This window comes from Rhinoderma darwinii, chromosome 1, assembly GCF_050947455.1.
Source record: "Rhinoderma darwinii isolate aRhiDar2 chromosome 1, aRhiDar2.hap1, whole genome shotgun sequence".
Classification (NCBI taxonomy): domain Eukaryota; kingdom Metazoa; phylum Chordata; class Amphibia; order Anura; family Rhinodermatidae; genus Rhinoderma; species Rhinoderma darwinii.
The window spans coordinates 264,481,670-264,494,324 of NC_134687.1; the positions used below are offsets into that span (position 1 = coordinate 264,481,670).

Sequence of the window (12,655 nt, forward strand, 5' to 3'; positions counted from 1 at the left end):
CAATCGATTAAAAAGGACTATGGATTAAAGCATTTAATGTCAATGCCCATTCTAAGCTGAATGTGCCTGCTCTCGTTAGATCGCAGAAGTAACACGGCTTAACGCCTCGCTAGTACCAGTGTGGGAGACTGTCTGGGAATCCGTGGTGCGGTTGACTTTTTATTATGTCGTTTAGATTTTGTTTCACAATAGATTAAATAGGACTATGGATTAAAGCATTTAATGTCAATGGCCATTCTAAGCTGAATGTGCCTGCTCTCGTCAGATCGCAGAAGTTACACAGCTTAAGGCCTCGATAGTACCAGTGTGGGAGATTGTCTGGGAATCCGTGGTGCGGTTGAATTTTTATTATGTCGTTTAGATTTTGTTTCACAATCGATTAAAAAGGACTATGGATTAAAGCATTTAATGTCAATGGCCATTCTAAGCTGAATGTCCCTGCTCTCGTCAGATCGCAGAAGTTACACAGCTTAAGGCCTCGCTAGTACCAGTGTGGGAGACTGTCTGGGAATCCGTGGTGCAGTTGACTTTTTATTATGTCGTTTAGATTTTGTTTCACAATCGATTAAAAAGGACTATGGATTAAAGCATTTAATGGCAATGGCCATTCTAAGCTGAATGTGCCTGCTCTCGTCAGATCGCAGAAGTTACACAGCTTAAGGCCTCGCTAGTACCAGTGTGGGAGACTGTCTGGGAATCCGTGGTGTGGTTGACTTTTTGTTATGTCGTTTAGATTTTGTTTCACAATCGATTAAAAAGGACTATGGATTAAAGCATATAATGTCAATGGCCATTCTAAGCTGAATGTGCCTGCTCTCGTCAGATCGCAGAAGTTACACAGCTTAAGGCCTCGCTAGTACCAGTGTGGGAGACTGTCTGGGAATCCGTGGTGCGGTTGACTTTTTATTATGTTGTTTAGATTTTGTTTCACAATAGATTAAATAGGACTATGGATTAAGGCTTTTTATGTCAATGGCCATTCTAAGCTGAATGTGCCTGCTCTCGTCAGATCGCAGAAGATACACAGCTTGAGGCCTCGCTAGTACCAGTGTGGGAGACTGTCTGGGAATCCGTGGTGCGGTTGAATTTTTATTATGTCGTTTAGATTTTGTTTCACAATCGATTAAAAAGGACTATGGATTAAAGCATTTAATGTCAATGGCTATTCTAAGCTGAATGTGCCTGCTCTTGTTAGATCGCAGAACTTACACAGCTTAACACCTCGCTAGTACCAATGTGGGAGACTGTCTGGGAATCCGTGGTGCGGTTGACTTTATTATGTCGTTTAGATTTTGTTTCACAATCGATTAAAAAGGACTATGGATTAAAGCATTTAATGTCAATGGCCATTCTAAGCTGAATGTGCCTGCTCTCGTCAGATCGCAGAAGTTACACAGCTTAAGGCCTCGCTAGTACCAGTGTGGGAGACTGTCTGGGAATCCGTGGTGCGGTTGACTTTTTATTATGTCGTTTAGATTTTGTTTCACAATCGATTAAAAAGGACTATGGATTAAAGCATTTAATGTCAATGGCCATTCTAAGCTGAATGTGCCTGCTCTCGTCAGATCGCAGAAGTTACACAGCTTAAGGCCTCGCTAGTACCAGTGTGGGAGACTGTCTGGGAATCCGTGGTGCGGTTGACTTTTTATTATGTCGTTTAGATTTTGTTTCACAATAGATTAAATAGGACTATGGATTAAAGCATTTAACGTCAATGGCCATTCTAAGCTGAATGTGCCTGCTCTCGTCAGAACACAGAAGTTACACAGCTTAAGGCATCGCTAGTACCAGTGTGGGAGACTGTCTGGGAATCCGTGGTGCGGTTGACTTTTTATTATGTCGTTTAGATTTTTTTCACAATCGATTAAAAAGGACTATGGATTAAAGCATTTAATGTCAATGGCCATTCTAAGCTGAATGTGCCTGCTCTCGTCAGATCGCAGAAGTTACACAGCTTAAGGCCTCGCTAGTACCAGTGTGGGAGACTGTCTGGGAATCCGTGGTGCGGTTGACTTTTTATTATGTCGTTTAGATTTTGTTTCACAATCGATTAAAAAGGACTATGGATTAAAGTATTTAATGTCAATGGCCATTCTAAGCTGAATGTGCCTGCTCTCGTCAGATCGCAGAAGTTACACAGCTTAAGGCCTCGCTAGTACCAGTGTGGGAGACTGTCTGGGAATCCGTGGTGCGGTTGACTTTTTATTATGTCGTTTAGATTTTGTTTCACAATAGATTAAATAGGACTATGGATTAAAGCATTTAATGTCAATGGCCATTCTAAGCTGAATGTGCCTGCTCTCGTCAGATCGTAGAAGTTACACAACTTAAGGCCTCGCTAGTACCAGTGTGGGAGACTGTCTGGGAATCCGTGGTGCGGTTGACTTTTTATTATGTCGTTTAGATTTTGTTTCACAATAGATTAAATAGGACTATGGATTAAGGCATTTAACGTCAATGGCCATTCTAAGCTGAATGTGCCTGCTCTCGTCAGAACGCAGAAGTTACACAGCTTAAGGCCTCGCTAGTACCAGTGTGGGAGACTGTCTGGGAATCCGTGGTGAGGTTGACTTTTTATTATGTCGTTTAGATTTTGTTTCACAATAGATTAAATAGGACTATGGATTAAAGCATTTAACGTCAATGGCCATTCTAAGCTGAATGTGCCTTCTCTCGTCAGAACGCAGAAGTTACACAGCTTAAGGCCTCGCTAGTACCAGTGTGGGAGACTGTCTGGGTATCCGTGGTGCGGTTGAATTTTTATTATGTCGTTTAGATTTTGTTTCACAATCGATTAAAAAGGACTATGGATTAAAGCATTTAATGTCAATGGCTATTCTAAGCTGAATGTCCCTGCTCTCGTCAGATCGCAGAAGTTACACAGCTTAAGGCCTCGCTAGTACCAGTGTGGGAGACTGTCTGGGAATCCGTGGTGCGGTTGAATTTTTATTATGTCGTTTAGATTTTGTTTCACAATCGATTAAAAAGGACTATGGATTAAAGCATTTAATGTCAATGGCCATTCTAAGCTGAATGTCCCTGCTCTCGTCAGATCGCAGAAGTTACACAGCTTAAAACCTCGCTAGTACCAGTGTGGGAGACTGTCTGGGAATCCGTGGTGCGGTTGACTTTTTATTATGTCGTTTAGATTTTGTTTCACAATCGATTAAAAAGGACTATGGATTAAAGCATCTAACGTCAATGGCCATTCCAAGCTGAATGTGCCTGCTCTCGTCAGAACGCAGAAGTTACACAGCTTAAGGCCTCGCTAGTACCAGTGTGGGAGACTGTCTGGGAATCCGTGGTGCGGTTGACTTTTTATTATGTCGTTTAGATTTTGTTTCACAATCGATTAAAAAGGACTATGGATTAAAGCATTTAATGTCAATGGCCATTCTAAGCTGAATGTCCCTGCTCTCGTCAAATCGCAGAAGTTACACAGCTTAAGGCCTCGCTAGTACCAGTGTGGGAGACACTCTGGGAATCCGTGGTGCGGTTGACTTTTTATTATGTTGTTTAGATTTTGTTTCACAATAGATTAAATAGGACTATGGATTAAGGCTTTTAATGTCAATGGCCATTCTAAGCTGAATGTGCCTGCTCTCGTCAGATTGCAGAAGTTACACAGCTTAAGACCTCGCTAGTACCAGTGTGGGAGACTGTCTGGGAATCCGTGGTGCGGTTGACTTTTTATTATGTTGTTTAGATTTTGTTTCACAATCGATTAAAAAGGACTATGGATTAAAGCATTTAATGTCAATGCCCATTCTAAGCTGAATGTGCCTGCTCTCGTTAGATCGCAGAAGTAACACGGCTTAACGCCTCGCTAGTACCAGTGTGGGAGACTGTCTGGGAATCCGTGGTGCGGTTGACTTTTTATTATGTCGTTTAGATTTTGTTTCACAATCGATTAAAAAGGACTATGGATTAAAGCATTTAATGGCAATGGCCATTCTAAGCTGAATGTGCCTGCTCTCGTCAGATCGCAGGAGTTACACAGCTTAAGGCCTCGCTAGTACCAGTGTGGGAGACTGTCTGGGAATCCGTGGTGTGGTTGACTTTTTGTTATGTCGTTTAGATTTTGTTTCACAATCGATTAAAAAGGACTATGGATTAAAGCATATAATGTCAATGGCCATTCTAAGCTGAATGTGCCTGCTCTCGTCAGATCGCAGAAGTTACACAGCTTAAGGCCTCGCTAGTACCAGTGTGGGAGACTGTCTGGGAATCCGTGGTGCGGTTGACTTTTTATTATGTTGTTTAGATTTTGTTTCACAATAGATTAAATAGGACTATGGATTAAGGCTTTTAATGTCAATGGCCATTCTAAGCTGAATGTGCCTGCTCTCGTCAGATCGCAGAAGATACACAGCTTGAGGCCTCGCTAGTACCAGTGTGGGAGACTGTCTGGGAATCCGTGGTGCGGTTGAATTTTTATTATGTCGTTTAGATTTTGTTTCACAATCGATTAAAAAGGACTATGGATTAAAGCATTTAATGTCAATGGCTATTCTAAGCTGAATGTGCCTGCTCTTGTTAGATCGCAGAACTTACACAGCTTAACACCTCGCTAGTACCAATGTGGGAGACTGTCTGGGAATCCGTGGTGCGGTTGACTTTATTATGTCGTTTAGATTTTGTTTCACAATCGATTAAAAAGGACTATGGATTAAAGCATTTAATGTCAATGGCCATTCTAAGCTGAATGTGCCTGCTCTCGTCAGATCGCAGAAGTTACACAGCTTAAGGCCTCGCTAGTACCAGTGTGGGAGACTGTCTGGGAATCCGTGGTGCGGTTGACTTTTTATTATGTCGTTTAGATTTTGTTTCACAATCGATTAAAAAGGACTATGGATTAAAGCATTTAATGTCAATGGCCATTCTAAGCTGAATGTGCCTGCTCTCGTCAGATCGCAGAAGTTACACAGCTTAAGGCCTCGCTAGTACCAGTGTGGGAGACTGTCTGGGAATCCGTGGTGCGCTTGACTTTTTATTATGTCGTTTAGATTTTGTTTCACAATAGATTAAATAGGACTATGGATTAAAGCATTTAACGTCAATGGCCATTCTAAGCTGAATGTGCCTGCTCTCGTCAGAACACAGAAGTTACACAGCTTAAGGCATCGCTAGTACCAGTGTGGGAGACTGTCTGGGAATCCGTGGTGCGGTTGACTTTTTATTATGTCGTTTAGATTTTGTTTCACAATCGATTAAAAAGGACTATGGATTAAAGCATTTAATGTCAATGGCCATTCTAAGCTGAATGTGCCTGCTCTCGTCAGATCGCAGAAGTTACACAGCTTAAGGCCTCGCTAGTACCAGTGTGGGAGACTGTCTGGGAATCCGTGGTGCGGTTGACTTTTTATTATGTCGTTTAGATTTTGTTTCACAATCGATTAAAAAGGACTATGGATTAAAGTATTTAATGTCAATGGCCATTCTAAGCTGAATGTGCCTGCTCTCGTCAGATCGCAGAAGTTACACAGCTTAAGGCCTCGCTAGTACCAGTGTGGGAGACTGTCTGGGAATCCGTGGTGCGGTTGACTTTTTATTATGTCGTTTAGATTTTGTTTCACAATAGATTAAATAGGACTATGGATTAAAGCATTTAATGTCAATGGCCATTCTAAGCTGAATGTGCCTGCTCTCGTCAGATCGTAGAAGTTACACAACTTAAGGCCTCGCTAGTACCAGTGTGGGAGACTGTCTGGGAATCCGTGGTGCGGTTGACTTTTTATTATGTCGTTTAGATTTTGTTTCACAATAGATTAAATAGGACTATGGATTAAGGCATTTAACGTCAATGGCCATTCTAAGCTGAATGTGCCTGCTCTTGTCAGAACGCAGAAGTTACACAGCTTAAGGCCTCGCTAGTACCAGTGTGGGAGACTGTCTGGGAATCCGTGGTGAGGTTGACTTTTTATTATGTCGTTTAGATTTTGTTTCACAATAGATTAAATAGGACTATGGATTAAAGCATTTAACGTCAATGGCCATTCTAAGCTGAATGTGCCTTCTCTCGTCAGAACGCAGAAGTTACACAGCTTAAGGCCTCGCTAGTACCAGTGTGGGAGACTGTCTGGGTATCCGTGGTGCGGTTGAATTTTTATTATGTCGTTTAGATTTTGTTTCACAATCGATTAAAAAGGACTATGGATTAAAGCATTTAATGTCAATGGCTATTCTAAGCTGAATGTCCCTGCTCTCGTCAGATCGCAGAAGTTACACAGCTTAAGGCCTCGCTAGTACCAGTGTGGGAGACTGTCTGGGAATCCGTGGTGAGGTTGACTTTTTATTATGTCGTTTAGATTTTGTTTCACAATCGATTAAAAAGGACTATGGATTAAAGCATTTAATGTCAATGGCCATTCTAAGCTGAATGTGCCTGCTCTCGTCAGATCGCAGGAATTACACAGCTTAAGGCCTCGCTAGTACCAGTGTGGGAGACTGGCTGGGAATCCGTGGTGCGGTTGAATTTTTATTATGTCGTTTAGATTTTGTTTCACAATCGATTAAAAAGGACTATGGATTAAAGCATTTAATGTCAATGGCTATTCTAAACTGAATGTCCCTGCTCTCGTCAGATCTCAGAAGTTACACAGCTTAAGGCCTCGCTAGTACCAGTGTGGGAGACTGTCTGGGAATCCGTGGTGCGGTTGACTTTTTATTATGTCGTTTAGATTTTGTTTCACAATCGATTAAAAAGGACTATGGATTAAAGCATTTAATGTCAATGGCCATTCTAAGCTGAATGTGCCTGCTCTCGTCAGATCGCAGAAGTTACACAGCTTAAGGCCTCGCTAGTACCAGTGTGGGTGACTGTCTGGGAATCCGTGGTGCGGTTGACTTTTTATTATGTTGTTTAGATTTTGTTTCACAATAGATTAAATAGGACTATGGATTAAGGCTTTTAATGTCAATGGCCATTCTAAGCTGAATGTGCCTGCTCTCGTTAGATCGCAGAAGTTACACAGCTTAACCCCTCGCTAGTACCAGTGTGAGAGACTGTCTGGGAATCCGTGGTGCGGTTGACTTTTATTATGTCGTTTAGATTTTGTTTCACAATCGATTAAAAAGGACTATGGATTAAAGCATTTAATGTCAATGGCCATTCTAAGCTGAATGTCCCTGTTCTCGTCAGATAGCAGAAGTTACACAGCTTAAGGCCTCGCTAGTACCAGTGTGGGAGACTGTCTGGGAATCCGTGGTGCGGTTGATTTTTTATTATGTCGTTTAGATTTTGTTTCACAATCGATTAAAAAGGACTATGGATTAAAGCATTTAATATCAATGGCCATTCTAAGCTGAATGTCCCTGTTCTCGTCAGATAGCAGAAGTTACACAGCTTAAGGCCTCGCTAGTACCAGTGTGGGAGACTGTCTGGGAATCCGTGGTGCGGTTGATTTTTTATTATGTCGTTTAGATTTTGTTTCACAATCGATTAAAAAGGACTATGGATTAAAGCATTTAATGTCAATGGCCATTCTAAGCTGAATGTGCCTGCTCTCGTCAGATCGCAGAAGTAACACAGCTTAAGGCCTCGCTAGTACCAGTGTGGAAGACTGTCTGGGAATCCGTGGTGCGGTTGACTTTTTATTATGTCGTTTAGATTTTGTTTCACAATAGATTAAATAGGACTATGGATTAAAGCATTTAATGTCAATGGCCATTCTAAGCTGAATGTGCCTGCTCTCGTCAGAACGCAGAAGTTACACAGATTAAGGTCTCGCTAGTACCAGTGTGGGAGACTGTCTGGGAATCCGTGGTGCGGTTGATTTTTTATTATGTCGTTTAGATTTTGTTTCACAATCGATTAAAAAGGACTATGGATTAAAGCATTTAATGTCAATGGCCATTCTAAGCTGAATGTGCCTGCTCTCGTCAGATCGCAGAAGTTACACAGCTTAAGGCCTTGCTAGTACCAGTGTGGGAGACTGTCTGGGAATCCGTGGTGCGGTTGCCTTTTTATTATGTCGTTTAGATTTTGTTTCACAATCGATTAAAAAGGACTATGGATTAAAGCATTTAATGTCAATGGCCATTCTAAGCTGAATGTGCCTGCTCTCGTCAGATCGCAGAAGTTACACAGCTTAAGGCCTCGCTAGTACCAGTGTGGGAGACTGGCTGGGAATCCGTGGTGCGGTTGAATTTTTATTATGTCGTTTAGATTTTGTTTCACAATCGATTAAAAAGGACTATGGATTAAAGCATTTAATGTCAATGGCCATTCTAAGCTGAATGTGCCTGCTCTCGTCAGATCGCAGAAGTTACACAGCTTAAGGCCTCGCTAGTACCAGTGTGGGAGACTGTCTGGGAATCCGTGGTGAGGTTGACTTTTTATTATGTCGTTTAGATTTTGTTTCACAATCGATTAAAAAGGACTATGGATTAAAGCATTTAATGTCAATGGCCATTCTAAGCTGAATGTGCCTGCTCTCGTCAGATCGCAGGAATTACACAGCTTAAGGCCTCGCTAGTACCAGTGTGGGAGACTGGCTGGGAATCCGTGGTGCGGTTGAATTTTTATTATGTCGTTTAGATTTTGTTTCACAATCGATTAAAAAGGACTATGGATTAAAGCATTTAATGTCAATGGCTATTCTAAACTGAATGTCCCTGCTCTCGTCAGATCTCAGAAGTTACACAGCTTAAGGCCTCGCTAGTACCAGTGTGGGAGACTGTCTGGGAATCCGTGGTGCGGTTGACTTTTTATTATGTCGTTTAGATTTTGTTTCACAATCGATTAAAAAGGACTATGGATTAAAGCATTTAATGTCAATGGCCATTCTAAGCTGAATGTGCCTGCTCTCGTCAGATCGCAGAAGTTACACAGCTTAAGGCCTCGCTAGTACCAGTGTGGGTGACTGTCTGGGAATCCGTGGTGCGGTTGACTTTTTATTATGTTGTTTAGATTTTGTTTCACAATAGATTAAATAGGACTATGGATTAAGGCTTTTAATGTCAATGGCCATTCTAAGCTGAATGTGCCTGCTCTCGTTAGATCGCAGAAGTTACACAGCTTAACCCCTCGCTAGTACCAGTGTGAGAGACTGTCTGGGAATCCGTGGTGCGGTTGACTTTTATTATGTCGTTTAGATTTTGTTTCACAATCGATTAAAAAGGACTATGGATTAAAGCATTTAATGTCAATGGCCATTCTAAGCTGAATGTCCCTGTTCTCGTCAGATAGCAGAAGTTACACAGCTTAAGGCCTCGCTAGTACCAGTGTGGGAGACTGTCTGGGAATCCGTGGTGCGGTTGATTTTTTATTATGTCGTTTAGATTTTGTTTCACAATCGATTAAAAAGGACTATGGATTAAAGCATTTAATATCAATGGCCATTCTAAGCTGAATGTCCCTGTTCTCGTCAGATAGCAGAAGTTACACAGCTTAAGGCCTCGCTAGTACCAGTGTGGGAGACTGTCTGGGAATCCGTGGTGCGGTTGATTTTTTATTATGTCGTTTAGATTTTGTTTCACAATCGATTAAAAAGGACTATGGATTAAAGCATTTAATGTCAATGGCCATTCTAAGCTGAATGTGCCTGCTCTCGTCAGATCGCAGAAGTAACACAGCTTAAGGCCTCGCTAGTACCAGTGTGGAAGACTGTCTGGGAATCCGTGGTGCGGTTGACTTTTTATTATGTCGTTTAGATTTTGTTTCACAATAGATTAAATAGGACTATGGATTAAAGCATTTAATGTCAATGGCCATTCTAAGCTGAATGTGCCTGCTCTCGTCAGAACGCAGAAGTTACACAGATTAAGGTCTCGCTAGTACCAGTGTGGGAGACTGTCTGGGAATCCGTGGTGCGGTTGATTTTTTATTATGTCGTTTAGATTTTGTTTCACAATCGATTAAAAAGGACTATGGATTAAAGCATTTAATGTCAATGGCCATTCTAAGCTGAATGTGCCTGCTCTCGTCAGATCGCAGAAGTTACACAGCTTAAGGCCTTGCTAGTACCAGTGTGGGAGACTGTCTGGGAATCCGTGGTGCGGTTGCCTTTTTATTATGTCGTTTAGATTTTGTTTCACAATCGATTAAAAAGGACTATGGATTAAAGCATTTAATGTCAATGGCCATTCTAAGCTGAATGTGCCTGCTCTCGTCAGATCGCAGAAGTTACACAGCTTAAGGCCTCGCTAGTACCAGTGTGGGAGACTGTCTGGGAATCCGTGGTGCGGTTGACTTTTTATTATGTCGTTTAGATTTTGTTTCACAATAGATTAAATAGGACTATGGATTAAAGCATTTAATGTCAATGGCCATTCTAAACTGAATGTGCCTGCTCTTGTCAGATCGCAGAAGTTACACAGCTTAAGGCCTCGCTAGTACCAGTGTGGGAGACTGTCTGGGAATCCGTGGTGCGGTTGACTTTTTATTATGTCGTTTAGATTTTGTTTCACAATAGATTAAATAGGACTATGGATTAAAGCATTTAACGTCAATGGCCATTCTAAGCTGAATGTGCCTGCTCTCGTCAGAACGCAGAAGTTACACAGATTAAGGTCTCGCTAGTACCAGTGTGGGAGACTGTCTGGGAATCCGTGGTGCGGTTGAATTTTTATTATGTCGTTTAGATTTTGTTTCACAATCGATTAAAAAGGACTATGGATTAAAGCATTTAATGTCAATGGCCATTCTAAGCTGAATGTCCCTGCTCTCGTCAGATCGCAGAAGTTACACAGCTTAAGGCCTCGCTAGTACCAGTGTGGGAGACTGTCTGGGAATCCGTGGTGCGGTTGGCTTTTTATTATGTTGTTTAGATTTTGTTTCACAATAGATTAAATAGGACTATGGATTAAGGCTTTTAATGTCAATGGCCATTCTAAGCTGAATGTGCCTGCTCTCGTCAGATCACAGAAGTTACACTGCTTAAGGCCTCGCTAGTACCAGTGTGGGAGACTGTCTGGGAATCCGTGGTGCGGTTGACTTTTTATTATGTCGTTTAGATTTTGTTTCACAATCGATTAAAAAGGACTATGGATTAAAGCATTTAATGTCAATGGCCATTCTAAGCTGAATGTTCCTGCTCTCGTCAGATCGCAGAAGTTACACAGCTTAAGGCCTCGCTAGTACCAGTGTGGGAGACTGTCTGGGAATCCGTGGTGCGGTTGAGTTTTTATTATGTCGTTTAGATTTTGTTTCACAATCGATTAAAAAGGACTATGGATTAAAGCATTTAATGTCAATGGCCAGTCTAAGCTGAATGTGCCTGCTCTTGTTAGATTGCAGAACTTACACAGCTTAACGCCTCGCTAGTACCAGTGTGGGAGACTGTCTGGGAATCCGTGGTGCGGTTGACTTTTTATTATGTCGTTTAGATTTTGTTTCACAATAGATTAAATAGGACTATGGATTAAAGCATTTAACGTCAATGGCCATTCTAAGCTGAATGTGCCTGCTCTCGTCACATCGCAGAAGTTACACAGCTTAAGGCCTCGCTAGTACCAGTGTGGGAGACTGTCTGGGAATCCGTGGTGCGGTTGACTTTTTATTATGTCGTTTAGATTTTGTTTCACAATAGATTAAATAGGACTATGGATTAAAGCATTTAATGTCAATGGCCATTCTAAGCTGAATGTGCCTGCTCTCGTCAGATCGTAGAAGTTACACAACTTAAGGCCTCGCTAGTACCAGTGTGGGAGACTGTCTGGGAATCCGTGGTGCGGTTGACTTTTTATTATGTTGTTTAGATTTTGTTTCACAATAGATTAAATAGGACTATGGATTAAGGCATTTAACGTCAATGGCCATTCTAAGCTGAATGTGCCTGCTCTCGTCAGAACGCAGAAGTTACACAGCTTAAGGCCTCGCTAGTACCAGTGTGGGAGACTGTCTGGGAATCCGTGGTGAGGTTGACTTTTTATTATGTCGTTTAGATTTTGTTTCACAATAGATTAAATAGGACTATGGATTAAAGCATTTAACGTCAATGGCCATTCTAAGCTGAATGTGCCTTCTCTCGTCAGAACGCAGAAGTTACACAGCTTAAGGCCTCGCTAGTACCAGTGTGGGAGACTGTCTGGGTATCCGTGGTGCGGTTGAATTTTTATTATGTCGTTTAGATTTTGTTTCACAATCGATTAAAAAGGACTATGGATTAAAGCATTTAATGTCAATGGCTATTCTAAGCTGAATGTCCCTGCTCTCGTCAGATCGCAGAAGTTACACAGCTTAAGGCCTCGCTAGTACCAGTGTGGGAGACTGTCTGGGAATCCGTGGTGAGGTTGACTTTTTATTATGTCGTTTAGATTTTGTTTCACAATCGATTAAAAAGGACTATGGATTAAAGCATTTAATGTCAATGGCCATTCTAAGCTGAATGTGCCTGCTCTCGTCAGATCGCAGAAGTTACACAGCTTAAGGCCTCGCTAGTACCAGTGTGGGAGACTGGCTGGGAATCCGTGGTGCGGTTGAATTTTTATTATGTCGTTTAGATTTTGTTTCACAATCGATTAAAAAGGACTATGGATTAAAGCATTTAATGTCAATGGCTATTCTAAACTGAATGTCCCTGCTCTCGTCAGATCTCAGAAGTTACACAGCTTAAGGCCTCGCTAGTACCAGTGTGGGAGACTGTCTGGGAATCCGTGGTGCGGTTGACTTTTTATTATGTCGTTTAGATTTTGTTTCACAATAGATTAAATA

At 41.7% G+C, this 12,655-nt stretch overlaps 58 pseudogenes; all 58 read left to right on the forward strand.

Annotated features, from left to right (window-relative positions):
• Positions 1 to 224: 224 nt before the first annotated feature.
• Positions 225 to 343, forward strand: LOC142670335 (5S ribosomal RNA; annotated as a pseudogene).
• A 67-nt stretch (positions 344 to 410) lies between these two features.
• Positions 411 to 529, forward strand: LOC142729190 (5S ribosomal RNA; annotated as a pseudogene).
• A 67-nt stretch (positions 530 to 596) lies between these two features.
• On the forward strand, positions 597 to 715 carry LOC142738422 (5S ribosomal RNA; annotated as a pseudogene).
• A 67-nt stretch (positions 716 to 782) lies between these two features.
• LOC142738168 (5S ribosomal RNA) lies at positions 783 to 901 on the forward strand (annotated as a pseudogene).
• A 67-nt stretch (positions 902 to 968) lies between these two features.
• LOC142689106 (5S ribosomal RNA) lies at positions 969 to 1,087 on the forward strand (annotated as a pseudogene).
• Positions 1,088 to 1,338: 251 nt separating this feature from the next.
• Positions 1,339 to 1,457, forward strand: LOC142714551 (5S ribosomal RNA; annotated as a pseudogene).
• Positions 1,458 to 1,524: 67 nt separating this feature from the next.
• LOC142714562 (5S ribosomal RNA) lies at positions 1,525 to 1,643 on the forward strand (annotated as a pseudogene).
• A 67-nt stretch (positions 1,644 to 1,710) lies between these two features.
• On the forward strand, positions 1,711 to 1,829 carry LOC142682989 (5S ribosomal RNA; annotated as a pseudogene).
• A 66-nt stretch (positions 1,830 to 1,895) lies between these two features.
• On the forward strand, positions 1,896 to 2,014 carry LOC142714573 (5S ribosomal RNA; annotated as a pseudogene).
• Positions 2,015 to 2,081: 67 nt separating this feature from the next.
• On the forward strand, positions 2,082 to 2,200 carry LOC142714595 (5S ribosomal RNA; annotated as a pseudogene).
• Positions 2,201 to 2,267: 67 nt separating this feature from the next.
• LOC142677809 (5S ribosomal RNA) lies at positions 2,268 to 2,386 on the forward strand (annotated as a pseudogene).
• A 67-nt stretch (positions 2,387 to 2,453) lies between these two features.
• LOC142736215 (5S ribosomal RNA) lies at positions 2,454 to 2,572 on the forward strand (annotated as a pseudogene).
• Positions 2,573 to 2,825: 253 nt separating this feature from the next.
• On the forward strand, positions 2,826 to 2,944 carry LOC142672996 (5S ribosomal RNA; annotated as a pseudogene).
• A 67-nt stretch (positions 2,945 to 3,011) lies between these two features.
• On the forward strand, positions 3,012 to 3,130 carry LOC142690842 (5S ribosomal RNA; annotated as a pseudogene).
• Positions 3,131 to 3,197: 67 nt separating this feature from the next.
• On the forward strand, positions 3,198 to 3,316 carry LOC142730743 (5S ribosomal RNA; annotated as a pseudogene).
• A 67-nt stretch (positions 3,317 to 3,383) lies between these two features.
• Positions 3,384 to 3,502, forward strand: LOC142702107 (5S ribosomal RNA; annotated as a pseudogene).
• A 67-nt stretch (positions 3,503 to 3,569) lies between these two features.
• LOC142667087 (5S ribosomal RNA) lies at positions 3,570 to 3,688 on the forward strand (annotated as a pseudogene).
• Positions 3,689 to 3,941: 253 nt separating this feature from the next.
• Positions 3,942 to 4,060, forward strand: LOC142689622 (5S ribosomal RNA; annotated as a pseudogene).
• A 67-nt stretch (positions 4,061 to 4,127) lies between these two features.
• On the forward strand, positions 4,128 to 4,246 carry LOC142714606 (5S ribosomal RNA; annotated as a pseudogene).
• Positions 4,247 to 4,313: 67 nt separating this feature from the next.
• LOC142689117 (5S ribosomal RNA) lies at positions 4,314 to 4,432 on the forward strand (annotated as a pseudogene).
• Positions 4,433 to 4,683: 251 nt separating this feature from the next.
• LOC142738179 (5S ribosomal RNA) lies at positions 4,684 to 4,802 on the forward strand (annotated as a pseudogene).
• A 67-nt stretch (positions 4,803 to 4,869) lies between these two features.
• LOC142737145 (5S ribosomal RNA) lies at positions 4,870 to 4,988 on the forward strand (annotated as a pseudogene).
• Positions 4,989 to 5,055: 67 nt separating this feature from the next.
• Positions 5,056 to 5,174, forward strand: LOC142683000 (5S ribosomal RNA; annotated as a pseudogene).
• Positions 5,175 to 5,241: 67 nt separating this feature from the next.
• LOC142714618 (5S ribosomal RNA) lies at positions 5,242 to 5,360 on the forward strand (annotated as a pseudogene).
• Positions 5,361 to 5,427: 67 nt separating this feature from the next.
• Positions 5,428 to 5,546, forward strand: LOC142714629 (5S ribosomal RNA; annotated as a pseudogene).
• Positions 5,547 to 5,613: 67 nt separating this feature from the next.
• LOC142677820 (5S ribosomal RNA) lies at positions 5,614 to 5,732 on the forward strand (annotated as a pseudogene).
• A 67-nt stretch (positions 5,733 to 5,799) lies between these two features.
• Positions 5,800 to 5,918, forward strand: LOC142679519 (5S ribosomal RNA; annotated as a pseudogene).
• A 253-nt stretch (positions 5,919 to 6,171) lies between these two features.
• Positions 6,172 to 6,290, forward strand: LOC142683177 (5S ribosomal RNA; annotated as a pseudogene).
• Positions 6,291 to 6,357: 67 nt separating this feature from the next.
• LOC142685163 (5S ribosomal RNA) lies at positions 6,358 to 6,476 on the forward strand (annotated as a pseudogene).
• A 67-nt stretch (positions 6,477 to 6,543) lies between these two features.
• Positions 6,544 to 6,662, forward strand: LOC142702982 (5S ribosomal RNA; annotated as a pseudogene).
• A 67-nt stretch (positions 6,663 to 6,729) lies between these two features.
• On the forward strand, positions 6,730 to 6,848 carry LOC142735656 (5S ribosomal RNA; annotated as a pseudogene).
• Positions 6,849 to 7,100: 252 nt separating this feature from the next.
• Positions 7,101 to 7,219, forward strand: LOC142698104 (5S ribosomal RNA; annotated as a pseudogene).
• A 67-nt stretch (positions 7,220 to 7,286) lies between these two features.
• LOC142686355 (5S ribosomal RNA) lies at positions 7,287 to 7,405 on the forward strand (annotated as a pseudogene).
• Positions 7,406 to 7,472: 67 nt separating this feature from the next.
• Positions 7,473 to 7,591, forward strand: LOC142738524 (5S ribosomal RNA; annotated as a pseudogene).
• A 67-nt stretch (positions 7,592 to 7,658) lies between these two features.
• On the forward strand, positions 7,659 to 7,777 carry LOC142684599 (5S ribosomal RNA; annotated as a pseudogene).
• A 67-nt stretch (positions 7,778 to 7,844) lies between these two features.
• LOC142737638 (5S ribosomal RNA) lies at positions 7,845 to 7,963 on the forward strand (annotated as a pseudogene).
• A 67-nt stretch (positions 7,964 to 8,030) lies between these two features.
• Positions 8,031 to 8,149, forward strand: LOC142738181 (5S ribosomal RNA; annotated as a pseudogene).
• A 67-nt stretch (positions 8,150 to 8,216) lies between these two features.
• Positions 8,217 to 8,335, forward strand: LOC142737562 (5S ribosomal RNA; annotated as a pseudogene).
• A 67-nt stretch (positions 8,336 to 8,402) lies between these two features.
• On the forward strand, positions 8,403 to 8,521 carry LOC142685174 (5S ribosomal RNA; annotated as a pseudogene).
• Positions 8,522 to 8,588: 67 nt separating this feature from the next.
• On the forward strand, positions 8,589 to 8,707 carry LOC142702993 (5S ribosomal RNA; annotated as a pseudogene).
• A 67-nt stretch (positions 8,708 to 8,774) lies between these two features.
• On the forward strand, positions 8,775 to 8,893 carry LOC142735668 (5S ribosomal RNA; annotated as a pseudogene).
• A 252-nt stretch (positions 8,894 to 9,145) lies between these two features.
• On the forward strand, positions 9,146 to 9,264 carry LOC142698149 (5S ribosomal RNA; annotated as a pseudogene).
• A 67-nt stretch (positions 9,265 to 9,331) lies between these two features.
• Positions 9,332 to 9,450, forward strand: LOC142686366 (5S ribosomal RNA; annotated as a pseudogene).
• Positions 9,451 to 9,517: 67 nt separating this feature from the next.
• LOC142738518 (5S ribosomal RNA) lies at positions 9,518 to 9,636 on the forward strand (annotated as a pseudogene).
• Positions 9,637 to 9,703: 67 nt separating this feature from the next.
• Positions 9,704 to 9,822, forward strand: LOC142684610 (5S ribosomal RNA; annotated as a pseudogene).
• A 67-nt stretch (positions 9,823 to 9,889) lies between these two features.
• On the forward strand, positions 9,890 to 10,008 carry LOC142737639 (5S ribosomal RNA; annotated as a pseudogene).
• A 67-nt stretch (positions 10,009 to 10,075) lies between these two features.
• Positions 10,076 to 10,194, forward strand: LOC142714640 (5S ribosomal RNA; annotated as a pseudogene).
• A 67-nt stretch (positions 10,195 to 10,261) lies between these two features.
• LOC142682703 (5S ribosomal RNA) lies at positions 10,262 to 10,380 on the forward strand (annotated as a pseudogene).
• Positions 10,381 to 10,447: 67 nt separating this feature from the next.
• LOC142696339 (5S ribosomal RNA) lies at positions 10,448 to 10,566 on the forward strand (annotated as a pseudogene).
• Positions 10,567 to 10,633: 67 nt separating this feature from the next.
• Positions 10,634 to 10,752, forward strand: LOC142735562 (5S ribosomal RNA; annotated as a pseudogene).
• A 67-nt stretch (positions 10,753 to 10,819) lies between these two features.
• LOC142676762 (5S ribosomal RNA) lies at positions 10,820 to 10,938 on the forward strand (annotated as a pseudogene).
• Positions 10,939 to 11,005: 67 nt separating this feature from the next.
• On the forward strand, positions 11,006 to 11,124 carry LOC142737187 (5S ribosomal RNA; annotated as a pseudogene).
• Positions 11,125 to 11,377: 253 nt separating this feature from the next.
• LOC142689699 (5S ribosomal RNA) lies at positions 11,378 to 11,496 on the forward strand (annotated as a pseudogene).
• A 67-nt stretch (positions 11,497 to 11,563) lies between these two features.
• On the forward strand, positions 11,564 to 11,682 carry LOC142677831 (5S ribosomal RNA; annotated as a pseudogene).
• A 67-nt stretch (positions 11,683 to 11,749) lies between these two features.
• Positions 11,750 to 11,868, forward strand: LOC142736216 (5S ribosomal RNA; annotated as a pseudogene).
• A 253-nt stretch (positions 11,869 to 12,121) lies between these two features.
• Positions 12,122 to 12,240, forward strand: LOC142683188 (5S ribosomal RNA; annotated as a pseudogene).
• A 67-nt stretch (positions 12,241 to 12,307) lies between these two features.
• LOC142738180 (5S ribosomal RNA) lies at positions 12,308 to 12,426 on the forward strand (annotated as a pseudogene).
• Positions 12,427 to 12,493: 67 nt separating this feature from the next.
• LOC142703004 (5S ribosomal RNA) lies at positions 12,494 to 12,612 on the forward strand (annotated as a pseudogene).
• Positions 12,613 to 12,655: the final 43 nt, after the last annotated feature.